Source organism: Phacochoerus africanus, chromosome 6 (genome assembly GCF_016906955.1).
Source record: "Phacochoerus africanus isolate WHEZ1 chromosome 6, ROS_Pafr_v1, whole genome shotgun sequence".
In the NCBI taxonomy this organism is placed as follows: Eukaryota; Metazoa; Chordata; class Mammalia; order Artiodactyla; family Suidae; genus Phacochoerus; species Phacochoerus africanus.
In genome coordinates this window covers 97002834-97017381 of record NC_062549.1, presented here as the reverse complement: position 1 = coordinate 97017381, position 14548 = coordinate 97002834, and the positions used below count along the sequence as shown (strand labels likewise).

Below are 14548 nucleotides of genomic sequence, written 5' to 3'. Positions count from 1 at the left end.
AGTCACGATGGAGCATGATAATGTGTGAAAATAGAATGTGTACATGTATGTGTAACTGGGTCACCATGCTGTACAGTAGAAAAAAATTGTATTGGGGAAATAACAATTAAAAAATAAATAAAAATTTAAAAATAAAAAATAATTAAAAAAAATACAGTCCAAGAGAGGCTGCCAAGGGCCAGTGTGTTTATATCCACAGGAAGAAGGAAAGAAACAGATTGAGTCCCAGGAAAAACAGGAGCTAAGAGGCCTTCCAGGCTGGCACTTCCCAAGGAGGATGAGTCCAGAGATCAAAAGTAAATTTCCAGAGTTCCCGTTGTGGCGCAGTGGTTAACGAATCCGACTAGGAACCATGAGGTTGCGGGTTCAATCCCTGACCTTGCTCAGTGGGTTGATGATCCGGCATTGCCCTGAGCTGTGGTGTAGGTCGCAGACACGGCTCGGAACCTGCGTTGCTGTGGCTCTGGCGTAGGCTGGTGGCTACAGCTCCCGATTAGACCCATAGCCTGGGAACCTCCATGTGCCGCAGGAGCAGCCCTAGAAAAGGCAAAAAGACAAAGAAAAAAAAAATTAAATTTCCCCCAACCTCTCCACTGCTTGTTTCTAAGCAGCTCTATTCCAAGCTGCTTGGATCAGCTTCCCTGAGCCTGTGAAGGGAACAATGGGGACCTGCTGTCTAGCACAAGGAGCTCTTCCCAATATTCTGTGGTAACCTATATGGGAAAAGAATCTGAAAAAGAGTGGATGTGTGTACACGTATAACTGAATCACTTTGTTGTACAGCAGAAATTATCACAACAGTGTAAGTCAACTATACTTTAGTAACACTGTGTTTATTTATTATTCTTTTTTGGCCATCCCACAGCATATGGATTTCCCAGGCCAGTGATCAGATTTGAGCCGCAGTTTCCACCTACCCCACAGCTTCAGCAACGAGGACCCTCCAATCCCCTTGTGCCGCCATGGGAACTCCTACTTCAGTAAAACTTTAAAAGGGAACAGGGGTGGGGTGGGGGAGGCACGGAGGAACTGCCAGTAAAGAACATGCCACAGCGGGAACTTGTACTTCCGTAAAACCTTAAAAAGCAACGGGGGAGCAGGGAGGAGCTGCCAGCCATCAGCTGTCACAGGATACACGTGGGTGGCGGGAGGCGGTCCTCTCATGCCCAGGCCCTGGCTCACACCTGAGGGCAGAGCCCAAAGCCAGGATAAAAGGGGCTCGGGGCCAGAGCACCTCCATCCACTCGCCTCCTGAGGTGCTGACAGATCCTGTGCTGCGTGTGTACAGGTGAGTGTCCTCTGGAAAAGGGAGCGGGGCCGTCCACAGAGGGACGCTCAAACCAGAGTGGAGGGCAGGTGGCCACAGGGCCTTTGCAGAAGAAGGCCATTGTGTCAGAGGCGGAGGGCCTAGGAAGCCTGAGGAAGGGATGTAAGGAGGGGTCTGGCACCAGCTGAGAATACATGGGGAAGAACTAGACGGCTGTGCCTCGGGGCTCCCGAGGAAACATGCTGTCCTGCAGTGGCGACAGCCTCTCCGGTCGAGGACACTGAGGCACCCACTCTGACACTGTGTTCTACTCAGGCAGGGGTGAGGAGGGCGCTCAGCCCAGAAACCACAGCCCTGACCTGCCTGCGGAGGAGGAGCAGCCTGCACAGGGACCCAAGGCTCCTCCAGGCTTATTAAACCCATGTATCCATGGGCCTGGGAAAGTTTACAAACTTCTCCTATTGATCAGGACACGGCAAGCCTGAGCGTCGCCACGCCAACCCATCAGCTTGAGGAGAGGAGGCCTGAGCTCTAGACTGAGATCAGGGAGCACAGGTTCAAGTCCCAGGGCTGCAGTAATTGAGAGTTTTATAGTCTCTTCTTTAATAATGTGAGCTTACTGAGGTTTGTAATTGGTAAGATTTTTTGCCATGCAGTCCTTATAGAATAAAATCAAATTATGACAAGAGGGAATGATTACTGTATTTTTCACCTAAGAAATAACTTGACCTTCAATGGCCTATAAATAGGACCATTTCAGATTTGGAGGGCATCGTTGGAATCCGTAACACCTCCACTTTCAAGAGTTTAGACTCTTGGACATGTTTTGTAATATCGTGTGGTCTTGTTTACTACTTTGCATAAATAGATGAAAGTTCTTGTCTGACTTAACAAGGCTATGCTGAGATTCCAAAGAGATAATGCAAGAGTATGGGGAAAACTACTAAGAGCAGCAAAAATCCTGGAGATTATGTTTTTGTGATTACAAGTGATGCTAAGAAGGCAAGAAGGGGCCAGGTGGCCTCTGTGAGCTGGATCTGACTTGCTGTCTGACTCTCCCTCAGCTCCTGAACCCCGCCCACCAAGATGTCCTGCCAGCAGAACCAGCAGCAGTGCCAGCCCCCTCCCAAGTGCCCCCCCAAGTGCCCCGTCCCTAAGTGCCCCCCCAAGTGCCCCCCCAAGTGCCCTCCAGTCTCTTCCTGCTGCAGTGTGAGCTCTGGCGGCTGCTGTGGCTCCAGTTCTGGGGGAGGGGGCTGCTGCAGCTCTGGGCATGGGGGCTGCTGCCTGAGCCACCACAGGCGCCGCAGGTCCCACCGCAGACACCAGAGCTCTGACTGCTGCAGCCAGCCCTCGGGGGGCTCAGGGTGCTGCGGAGGAGGAAGTGGCCAGTCCTCTGGAGGTGACTGCTGCTGCTGAAGCGGACCCGGAACCAAGAAGAGCTGACCTGGGGGCAGCAAATGGCCAGAAACCTCCTCCTCCTGCTCCTCCTGCTGGGCCTGCCCATGTTGCTGGGGGTGTGGGTGAGGCCTTTGGAACCCTGTGTCCTGGGGTCTAGGAGCCCAGAACCTCTCCCCCAAACCCATCAATTGCCCTCTTCCCCATATGTGTGGCTGCCCTAGGAACCCCAAAGCACACACCCCTTGTCCCTGCAGCTTCTTTTTTGGCCCGAACCAGCCTGGTGTGAAACAATAAAACTAGAAATCTGCATTCCTTCTTGTCTGGACTCATTTTTTTATTTCTATATCCTCTTTCTCATACTCTGTCCTCAATTCCTGCCTCCCCTACTGCCTCAGTATCTACAGACTTTGTTCAAATTTACTTATTGTGCCACTAGTGTCATTTATAGCAAAACAAACTGTTATTGATCCAGAATCTAATCCAGGATCCAACACTGCATTTAGTGGCCATGATTCTTCAGTCTCCTGTGATCTCCGATGGTCCGTCAGGCTCTTTGTCTTTCATGACCTGGGGATTTTAAAGGGCTGCTGGTTTTTGGAACCAAACCCTCAATGAGGTTTGTCTGAGTTTTTCTCTTGACTGGATGTGATTCTGCATTTTTGTAAAGATCCCACAGAAGTGATGCTACATCCTTCCTAGACCCTGATGTCCAGCTTCCCATGATATTTAACTGACCCAGTCTCGGGATCCACAAGTTTGGAATGCCAGTGTTTGGGAAGGGTTCTGATAAAGCTGAGACAATGAATTTCTAGATTCTGCCCAATCTGTCTTGGGGGGCAGTAAATGCAGCCTTTCCAGCCCCATCTGAAGAAACTAACCCTGTATTGCCCAAGGAAATTATAATGGTCTCCCCTGAAGTGCTATTGGTTCCCTTCAGGACCCACCCCCACCATCTCCCTTTGTTTCTAGACAGATAAGTGGACTCAAGTCCCAGTAGCCCCAAAAGGCGAGGCATGAAGTGTGACCCATGACCAGGTGTACTGGACTGCAAAACAACTACATGACTTCTTCCAGTGTGTAGAGACTCAAACACAAGGAATGTGCGTGGAATGGCTATTAGGGGTGTGGGTTTTCTTTGTCTTTCATGATGCTATTTTTTATGATCCATTGGTTTTTATAGAGTGCCCCTCGATTCAGATTTATCTGATGTTCTGTCTTGGATAGATGTAATTTTTGGATTTTTGTAGGGATCCCACAGAAGCAGAGCTGTGTCCTTCTTAGAGCCTCCTATCCAGCTTCATTGATTGCATAATTGTCCCATTCCTGATGAGGTAACTTTGGTTGCTTGGTTTAGATGGTATCTGTCAAGTTTATTCATTGCCCTAGTTGCTATATTTCTTCTTAATAAATAACTTATGAAAGATACTTTGATAGTGTTTAAATATTTATATCTTATCAAATATTTACCCAAATCTTTTTATGGCCTCTGTTGAACTTCATATGAGAGTATTATTACTATGATGTTACTGATATCATTGATTATAATTTGTATGTTAAATATTGATCTTATATCCTGCCACCCTACTATACTCTTATATCTAATTTACTGCAGTGAACATTCTTATGAATGCATTTCTCTTGTATCACATCTTTATTTCCTTAGGCTTATTTCCTAGAAAAAATTATTGAGTGAAAGGCTATGTTCATTTTAATTTTAAATTGATCACACACTAGTAAGTACTAACTTGCCATCCAGAATAATTATACCAACTCATATTGCCACCCAAAACATGAATGTTTATTTCCACAAAGTTCACACATCTCAAATTTTATTATCCACAACAAGTATTGTTTTGAAACAGGTAAATTAATCTGATAAACCACATATCCAAATACAAGATATTTCTTCTTTTTTTTTTTCAGTTTTAAAAATATTAGTAATGTTGGGAGTTTCCATCATGGCGCAGTGGAAACGAATCCAACCAGGAACGATGAGGTTGCGGGTTTGATCCCTGACCTCGCTCAGTGGGCTAAGGATCTGGCATTGCCATGAGCTGTGGTGTAGGTCGCAGAGCGGCTTGGATCCTGTGTTGCTGTGGCTGTGGTGTAGGCCGGCAGCTGTAGCTCCAATTGGACCCCTAGCCTGGGAACCTCCCTATGCCGCAGGTGCAGTCCTAAAAAGCAATATATATATATATATATATTAGCAATATTGAACATTGTGTGGCTGTTAGCACAACTGATGCCATCTTGGGCTGAGTTAAAATTCTTCTTGTCCTTCCACTGATACTACCAGTACTATAGTGTGTCATTCTTTCCTCTGTTGTCAAGGGCTTTGTAATTAACAGATGTTTTCTGATTATTAGATTCAGGTAACATCCATGTTCCAATAGTTTCCAGATGTGGTACATATATACAATGGAACACTACTCAGTCATAAAAAAGAAAGAAAGAATGGCATTTGCAGCAACACAGATGCAACTAGAGATTCTCATACTAGGTGAAGTAAGTCAGAAGAAAAGACAAATACTGTATGATATCACTTACATGTGGAATCTAAAATATGGCACAGATGAATCAATCTACAAGACAGAAAAAGATTTACAGACCTGGAGAACAGACTCGTGGTTGCCAAGGGGGAGGGGGACAGGAGTGGGATGGATTGGGAGTTTGGGGTTGGTAGATGCAAATTATTACACTCAGAATGGATAATCAATGAGGTCCTACAGTACAGCACAGGGAACTATATCCAGTCTCTTGGGAGAGACCATGATAGAAGATAATACAAGAAAATATAAGATCATATATCTATGTATGTACGTATATATATATCTTACATATATCTTATATATATACAGATCTCATATCTTATATATATGTATGACTGGGTATGTATGTATATTGTATGTATGACTGGATCACTTTGCTGTACAGCAGAAATTGGCATAATACTGTAAGTCAACTATACTTCAATTTAAAAAAAAGGAAAATACGTTTGCTGACATATTCGTGGTACCCATGAGGTTAGTTATGCATCATAAATCAGATAAGGTCTTGACTTAGGAATGCACTCTCTGTCTCCAAGCACCTACCCCCAAACCATAGGTTTGGTGTAAAACTTTCGTCACGGTCCCGCGGGGTGGAGTGCCGCTGCTCATGCTTCTAAATCACCTTTGCCCGATCCTGATCCAACCTATAAGTAAGTTAACCACAATGAACTTTGTATTTGTACTTTATGGAGATGCCTGCTTTGTTTTTTGGTGTTAAGATACCCTCTCAGTTCAATGGGCACTTTTTGTTCCCGCCATCCTTGGACAAACATCTTTTCAAATTTTCCTTACCTTTGCTTGTGTGTGTGTGTGTGTGTGTGTGTGTGTGTGTGTGTGTGTGTGAGAGAGAGAGAGAGAGAGAGACCAAACACCCTTTTCCCTTGTCCATTAGATTTTTTCATATTTTATTTTTACTTCTTAATTTATAAGATATATATTTTTTAATATTTGGGACATTAGTTCCTTACCTGGCACAGGTTTTGTATTTTTCTCTAGTTGATTACTTGTCTTTTTGCCTTACATGGGGTGTTTTTTTGCCATATGAAAATAAATTTCTATGTAATATGTCAATATTTTATTTGCACATTACGGGTTCTGTGCCATTCTTAAAAGTTTCCTCTACTTAATAAATAACAATCATCTATATTTTCTATTTCCTTTAGAGTGGAGTTTCATCATTTATAAAATAAAAGAAAGTTTTGCAAGAACGGGAAAAGACTAAAATTTGTTAATGCACTGCTAGTTTCCAACTCAGAAGGGAGGAGAGTGGGAAGGCACAAAGAAAAATCAATAGAGTCTAAATCACTTCACATTAAATCTTAGCAGTGCCTCCTCCAGCTTCTTGAGAAGATGAAAGAATGAAAATGGGGAGTTCCTGTCATGACTCAGTGGTTAACAAATTCGACTAGGAACCATGAGGTTTCAGGTTCAATCCCTGGCCTCGCTCACTGGCGTTGTGGTGAGCTGTGGTGTAGGTCGCAGATGTGGCTCGGAACCCGTGCTGCTGTGGCTCTGGCGGAGGCTGGCGGCTACAGCTCCAATTCGACCCCTAGCCTGGGAACCTCCATATGCCTCGGGTGCGGCACTAGAAAAGGCAAAAAGATTAAAAAAAAAAAAAAGAAAGAAAATGTAAGAGACAGTGTCCTTGAAGGACTGGGTAGTCAAAATAATTATTGAATGGTCCCAAAGCCATGAGTAGCTAATATCTAAGGCCAAAGGGTCAGGAAGATATGGTTGTAGTCATGCTTCTGACTCATCACCTCGGTCCAGGCACACTGATAGTTCGGATGTTAACCTGCCTCGAGGCAGAGGCGTGGATCTGATGACCTCTTTGCCCCATCATTCTAGGAATCAGGAGCTGGGCTGCTGTGTGAACCATGGCAGGGATATCCCAGCCACTCCCCCAAAACTAAGTTCCTTGAAACTACGCCAACGTCACACCCAGGTGAGACTGGGGCAGTCTCCGCAGGGTGATGTGGCCGTCACAGCTCACTGTGCCTGTCTCAGCCTGCGGTCTCCTAGGAGGATGACTTAAGCCATAGGAGAGAGCTATGTAAACTGCAAACTACTTCTAGTGAAGAGATTTTTCAAAATCTCTTAACCACCTATGTGTGAATAAATGTGTATTAGCTGCTGAAGGGGAAGCAGAAACATAAGGCCCAAGTTGTGTTCTCAAGGGGTTTATGAAAATCTCATTTATAAGTTGTGACACTTAAAAGATATGGAGTGAGTGGGACTTGAACTCACTGTCTCAGGATGGAAAACATGAAATAAAGTGTAGGACTAGGATATGGAGAGACATGTTTACAGCCCAGCCAATATGCCAGTTCTCCTTGGGAAGCAAAGCAGAAATTGCAGCAGGCATATCAAGTCATATTGCCGATAGCCTTGGACGTCCATCAAAGTGCTGACCTTGATCCTGGACACAGTGTGGAGCCTGGCATGAGGCTTCTTTAAAAGGCAGGGGTGCTGATTTCTGGAGTGCAGGATGGTGAGAGAAAGATCATGTTTGGGTCCCAGGGAAGATTAAAATCCAGGAGAAACCATGGCAAATGGGAGGTAGTAAACCATCAGGGAAGGCTGTGCACCTTGAGATATCTGATGCTGAGAACACTAAACAAGGTGGATTCCATATCTATATATTTGCCTATATTATATGTACTGTTGAACAGTTTTAAATACCCACAATTGTGTGCACACACACATCTCACCAGATACGGGCTCTCCTTGTTCACCATGACCTAGGCATAGACATTATTGAATTATTTTTTTTTCTTTTTTGGCCACAACCACAGCATATGGAAGTTCCCAGGCCAGGGACTGAACTTGAACTGCAGTTGCAAACTGCCACATGAAGCCATGGCATATCCTTAAACTTCTGTGCCACACAGGAACATCCTGTGCTTGTTTTGTTTTGATATTCCTGAATTGTAATCATCTCAGGCTCTAGAGAGTTATCTCAGACTCTTCTGGAGGGAGGATTTTCTTCTCATCATGACTTCTAGGTTTAATTTGCCTTCATCTGATTAAATCACTTATTTTTAATTTTTGTATTTATTTATTTATTTACCTATTTATTTTAACAAATAGCTATTCCTTATGACTTAGGCTGTCCTCATAGGAGACTGGACTCTGTGACAGGCACAGAGGTGAGTTGACCACATAGTCCTGAAACATCTGTCCCTGTCTCACGGGGTGTGATATTTTTTCTCTTGCTCAGATTGTTCCAAAAGGCTTAGTAATTGGGAAGTGATCAGAATGTGGATTCCTGCTCCTGATTTCTGGAATGATGAGGTTGAGATGCTTCTGCTCTATGCAGGGCAACACCCAAACTGTCAGCTGACCTGACTTGAATATCAGTGATGAGTCAGCAGCCTAATGATATCACAAAGACAGGATTTTAAGTCTTGGCTATGAAATCCCATGGCTTTGCCAGCAGTTCGATGTAAACATTTTGGCCAGCATTGGCTTTCTGAACTTCTCTATTTGTCAAGGTGTCTGCTTCCTTCCTCTTTTGGTTGAATTGAATACCACGTACAGGTCACCAATCGTAGAGGAGAACTCTAAACACCTCTGCCTACAGCATCTGGGTGGGCAAGGAAAGCTGCCAAGGGAAACAGCAGAGTCAAGCACTGAATGGAACAACACTTAACTGACAGAGAAGAGATAGCAAGATCAGCTTCAATAGTGGACATCAATCTCCCTTGGCTAGTGGGTCTCTGCCGACAGAGGGCAATTGGCCTACATGTATTCCTCTCCTGTAGCAGTGGAGGCCAGTTCTATCCTTCCCCTTGGAGGAAAGATGGCACAGTGGAGCTGGCAGGTACCATAGGAAGAGCATCCTACAAGCAGAGACGAAGAGCATGCATTGAGCATGAAATGAGGAAAGATGTTCCACATAAGGTGATGAGCCCAGCAGAGCCTATGTGGGCTCTTTATACCTTGGTAAGGGAGTGTTCCAGCTCCAAGGCTCCCTTCATGCAGCTGAGTGGGGGTCAAAAGATCACACATGAGACTGCCTTTCCCAACAATTTAATGATGTCAACTTTCACCATCTCATGGAGTGGAAAGAAACATGGCTGTAATTCAATGAGAAATCATATAAACTGAGTAATTGCTTTTTCTCTGTGTACCAGAACCAGCACCAAGCAAACTGGTAATCTTCGTTTCATTTTCTCCATTTCTATAAACCCTTCAAACAATTATAGAGAATGAATCAGGAGTTCCTTTTTTTGGTCCAGCATCAGTTGATTATAGATACGGGGGTCTGTTTCTGGGCTATCTATCTATTCTGTGCCATTGATCTGTTATCTATTCTTTTGCCAATACCAAACTGTGTTGATTATGTAGCTTTATAGTAAGTCCTGAAGTCAGGGACTGACAGTTCTATGACTTTATTCTCCTTCGATATTTTATTGGCTATTCCAAGTCTTTATCTGCCCACGTAAACTTTGGAATCAATTTACTGATACCCATGAAATAGCTTCTGGGGGTTTGATTGGGATTGCACTGAATCTATAGATCAAATTGGGAAGAATACACATCTTAATAATATTGAGTCTTCCAATCTGTAAATATGGACTATCCCTCCATTTATTTAGTTCTTTGATTTCATTTGCCAGAGTTTTATAGTTTTCTGTCTATTGTTCTTAAACATATTTTGTTAGATTTATACCTAAATATTTAATCTTGAGGGATGCTATTATAAATGGCACTGCATTTTTTTTTTCCATCTCAAGTGCCACTTGTTCATTGCTGGTACGTAGAAGAACAATTGAATCTTGCTTATTAACTTTGTATCCTTCACCTTTATTTCTATATTCTTTATTACTACCAAGAGGGTTTTTTCTTGATTCTTTTAGATTTTCTGCAGAGACAACTATGTCATCTGTGAACAAGGAGAGTTTATTTCTTCCTTCCCAAACTGCGTATCTTTTACTTTATCTTAACTTATCACATTAGCTAGTGTGTCCAGTATGACCATGTAGTTAGGGGACATCCTTGCTAGTACTTAATCTTAGAGGGAAAGCTTTGAGTTTCTCACCAATTTTGTATCCTTCCAACTTTTTGATGGTGTTTTCTACCATTTAGAATTGAATTTTTCCATATCTAACCACGTAGATCACATGTATCTACATTTTCCTTCATTTTTATGGATTTTGTGTTATTCTTAAAACTGTCTCCAAATAATAACTACCTACTACATTTTTAGGATATCGATTGCATTTGATATATTGCACTACATATATTGACAAAACTCATTGAATTGCACATTAAAATTAGTGAATTTTATTGCATATAAATTATAGAGCAGTAAACGTGATTTTTAAATTTAAAACATAAATTTAAATGTATTTAAATTTAGATTTATTCCATATATATGTATGTATATATGTTGTATATTTAAAATGAAGGGGGATGGAGTCCTGCTGTGGCACATCAGTATCAAACTGGACTAATATCCATCAAGATGCAGGTTCAATCCCTGGCCCTGATCAGTGAGTTAAGGATCCAGTGTTGGCATGAGCTGTGGTGTAAGTCGCAGATGCACTTCGGATCTGGCATTGCTGTAGCTGTAGTATAGGTCAGTAGCTGCAGCTCCAATTCAATCCCTAGCCTGGGAACTTCCATATACCATTAGGGCAGCCCTAAAAATAACTAACTAAATAAATAAGTAAATAAAAATGAAATGAAGGTGGAGTCAGACAGAGACTGATTAGGAGAAGGGCGGGAGTGGGAACACAGGGATGAGGAATGATGGTGGGAAGAGAGAAGACAGTGTCTGTCTCCTGGCCGTGTCTGAGGGACAAAGTTAGATATGCGAAGGGAACCAGAAGTTGAAGAACCAATGCTCACAATTAATGCTGCTTCAGGGCCTTGGTTAAAAGGGAAAATAAAGAATTAGGGGAAAACACAAACCTACAAAAATACAAACTTTTCCCTCCTGACCCTTGACCCTGCCTATCGTCTGTCTGCTGAGGCCTCTGCCGCCCCCAGCAGAGGAGGGAGGGGACTAGAACCTTGGTGACGAAGACAGGGAAATGAAATCAGTCTATACCAAGTCAGGGAGCAGACTGCATTTATTATTTCAATACAGGGTTACAGAATGCAAGAAGGTGCAGAGGGATGTGGGGTCTGTGCCCTGGGATTCCCGAGGCACCCACAGATGGGGAGGGAAGTCAGGAACTAGGTTTTAGAGAGAGGTGTTGGGCTTTTGGACACCAGGGTAGTGGAATCCACGAGGCCAGAGCTCAAGTTTTTGCCAGGAGGTCTCAGCCATTCACGGAGATCAGGGGGAAGAAAAGCTCAGGGTCCGCTTCAGCAGCAGCAGTCGCCTCCAGAGGACTGGCCGCTTCCCCCTCCACAGCACCCCGAGCCCCCCGAGGGCTGGCTGCAGCAGTCAGAGCTCTGGTGTCTGCGGTGGGACCTGCGGCGCCTGTGGTGGCTCAGGCAGCAGCCCCCATGCCCAGAGCTGCAGCAGCCCCCTCCCCCAGAACTGGAGCCACAGCAGCCGCCAGAGCTCACACTGCAGCAGGAAGAGACTGGAGGGCACTTGGGGGGGCACTTGGGGGGGCACTTAGGGATGGGGCACTTGGGGGGGCACTTGGGAGGGGGCTGGCACTGCTGCTGGTTCTGCTGGCAGGACATCTTGATGGGCAGGGTTCAGGAGCTGAGGGAGAGTCAGACAGCAAGTCAGATCCAGCACAGAGACGGCTCCCAGACTTTCCCTGACCTTTCAGTGTCTTTCTAGTCCCTTAATTTTGAACTGTTTAAATGGAGTCATAGATACTTAGACACTGAAAGTTTTGTGATTCCTAATAGTTAGGCAAATGCCCTGACATGATCTCCCTTGGGTCTCACAATTTATATTTAAGATAGGCAAGGATTATCATCATCTTTTACAAAATAGGCAACTGTGGCAAAAATCAGTAAGAAACAGCCCTGCCCTAATTAAACATCCAGTAAGTGAAGGAGGCAGTTTCTCCTACTGTGTCATCCCAAACCTTGAAACCCTCCTGTACAGAAACCAGTACAGAATTTAAACCTTCTCTTGAAGACAGGAAATTGAGGATTGTCTCTTGGGAGAGCTTTCTAGATCATTCTGAATTTGGATGTGCTGATTGTGAATGGTCCAGGAGGCCTCCTGGTCTCATCAGGTCACCCTCTTACTGAAGAAGCTAAAGACGAGCATTTTGGGGCATGGGCGTGTTTGCGCAGGTGTCCTGGCTCAGTCTGACACGCTTCCATTTTCTACACCCCACGGCCTCGCACTGTTATCTCGGCACAGTGACGTTCAACCTGTCGTGACCGACTTCTTACGCGGATTCTCGGTTCTAGTTCAGATCCATAGATACGTCGGTTTTAAAGAGCTCCAAAGCAGCCTCTGATTAGCTTAAGCTGTTGGTCGAGAACTGCTATCTCCAGGTCATCTTTGTAAGGAGGGTTGTGATTTTTCTCTCAAAGGTGATGTCCCTTATGAAAGCTGGTCTAATAGGGCCTGACGCTCAGCGCTTGGATTCCCTCAGACCTGAGAGCCCAGCCGAGCGGAGCTCAGTCTGGCACAGCACAAGGCACAGCCATCTATCTTCTTCTCCCCCGTGGTCCCAGGTGGCCTCCCCTTCCTCAGTCTTCCTGAGGCTTCTCGCCTGCTACCTACACGGCCCCCAGCCTCCCAAGACCCTGTCCCGCCTACCCTCTGCTCTGGACTGAGTGTCCCTCTCTTGATGACCCCGCTCCCGTGCCCAGAGGACACTCACCTGTACACACGCAGCACAGGGGCTGTCAGCGCCTCAGGAGGGCAGTGGATGGAGGTGCTCTGGCCCCGAGCCCCTTTTATCCTGGCCTTGGGCTCTGCCCTCAGGTGTGAGCCAGGGCCTGGGCATGAGAGGACCGCCTCCTGCCACCTACATGGGTCCTGTGACAGCTGATGGCTGGCAGCTCCTCCCTGCCTCCCTCCACGGGGCACAGGGCAGCTGCTTTCCCCTCGGAAGCGGGCTGCTCAGGAGTGGCGATGGGGTAGAAAAGGCCCCACCCAGAATCCCTCCGCGCTTGATCTTCCAGAAAGATCCCCGCCTTACTTAATTTTGGAGCTTGAAGTTCCAACTTGTTTTTTCTTTCCTCCCAAGTCTCTCTGTCTGCTTGTTTGTTTTTATGGCCATACCCGTGGCCTACGGAAGTCCCCAGGCTAGGAGGCAAATCTGAAGTGCAGCTGCCTGCCTACACCACAACCACAAGGCCACACTGGATCCATGCCATCTGCGACCTATGCCAAGGCTTGCGGCAATGCTGGATCTTTAACCCACTGATCCAGGCCAGGGATGGAACTGGCATCCTCACAGAGACAACATTGGATCCTTAACCTGCCGAGCCACAACGGGTACTCCTTGCCCTCCCAGATATAAATTCAAGAGTTCTTAAGGGTTCCCGTCGTGGCTCAGTGGTTAACGAATCCGACTAGGAACCATGAGGTTGCGGGTTGGATCCCTGGCCTTGCTCAGTGGGTTAAGGATCCAGCATTGCCGTGAGCTGTGGTGTAGGTTGCAGACACAGCTCGGATCCTGCGTTGCTGCGGCTCTGGCATAGGCCGGTGGCTGCTGCCCCGATTGGACCCCCTAGCCTGGGAACCTCCATATGCCACGGGAGCAGCCCTAGAAAAGACAAAAAAAAAAAAATTCAAGAGTTCTAAGAAATCTGGTTTAAACCAATTTCCATAGAATCCTCTAACTTTCTATTATCTTATATGTGTGTGTACACAGGTGTGTGTTTGTACATGTACGTGTAGTATGGTAATTAAGAATCTCATTTTAAAGAGTCAGACAGACCTAAGAGAGAATCCTGGTTGTCACCTATTAGCTGCTTGACTTTGTGAAGAACAACAACAACAAAACACATCCTTCTTGTTCTCAGTTTTGTCAATCTATAATAGAGACAATATAAGTCTCTCCAGGGGTGTGAGAGTCAGTGAGCTAATGCAAAGGACATTTCTGGTAGAGAGTTTATAACATGCTACATTCTCTAAACAAATGCCAACATATTCATTAAAAAAAGGACAAGATGCCTTATAAAAAGAGTGGACCTGGCTAGAAAATGCGAGATCATTTTATTGGTTGAGGTTATTGGTAGGTTTTTATAAGAAAATATGACTCACAGACAGAGAACAGACCTGTGGTTGCCAAGGGGTAAGGGGGAAGGAGTGGGATGGACTGGGAGTTGGGGTTAGTAGATGCAAACTATTACATTTAGAATGGACAGGCAATGCGGTCCTACTGTATAGCACAGGGAACCATATCTAATGTCCTGGGGTAGACCGTGATGGAAGATAATATGAGAAGAA

General features: G+C 45.1%; 2 long non-coding RNA genes across 2 annotated transcripts; one reads left to right on the top strand and one right to left on the bottom strand.

Moving 5' to 3' along the window:
• Positions 1–1165: 1165 nt before the first annotated feature.
• LOC125128910 (uncharacterized) lies at positions 1166–2974 on the top strand. Its single transcript, XR_007135348.1, has 2 exons — positions 1166–1288; positions 2332–2974. It is a non-coding gene; the product is annotated as an uncharacterized LOC125128910 (long non-coding RNA).
• Positions 2975–11276: 8302 nt separating this feature from the next.
• On the bottom strand, positions 11277–13013 carry LOC125128909 (uncharacterized). Its single transcript, XR_007135347.1, has 2 exons — positions 12972–13013; positions 11277–11884 (listed from the first exon to the last, which is right to left on the bottom strand). It is a non-coding gene; the product is annotated as an uncharacterized LOC125128909 (long non-coding RNA).
• Positions 13014–14548: the final 1535 nt, after the last annotated feature.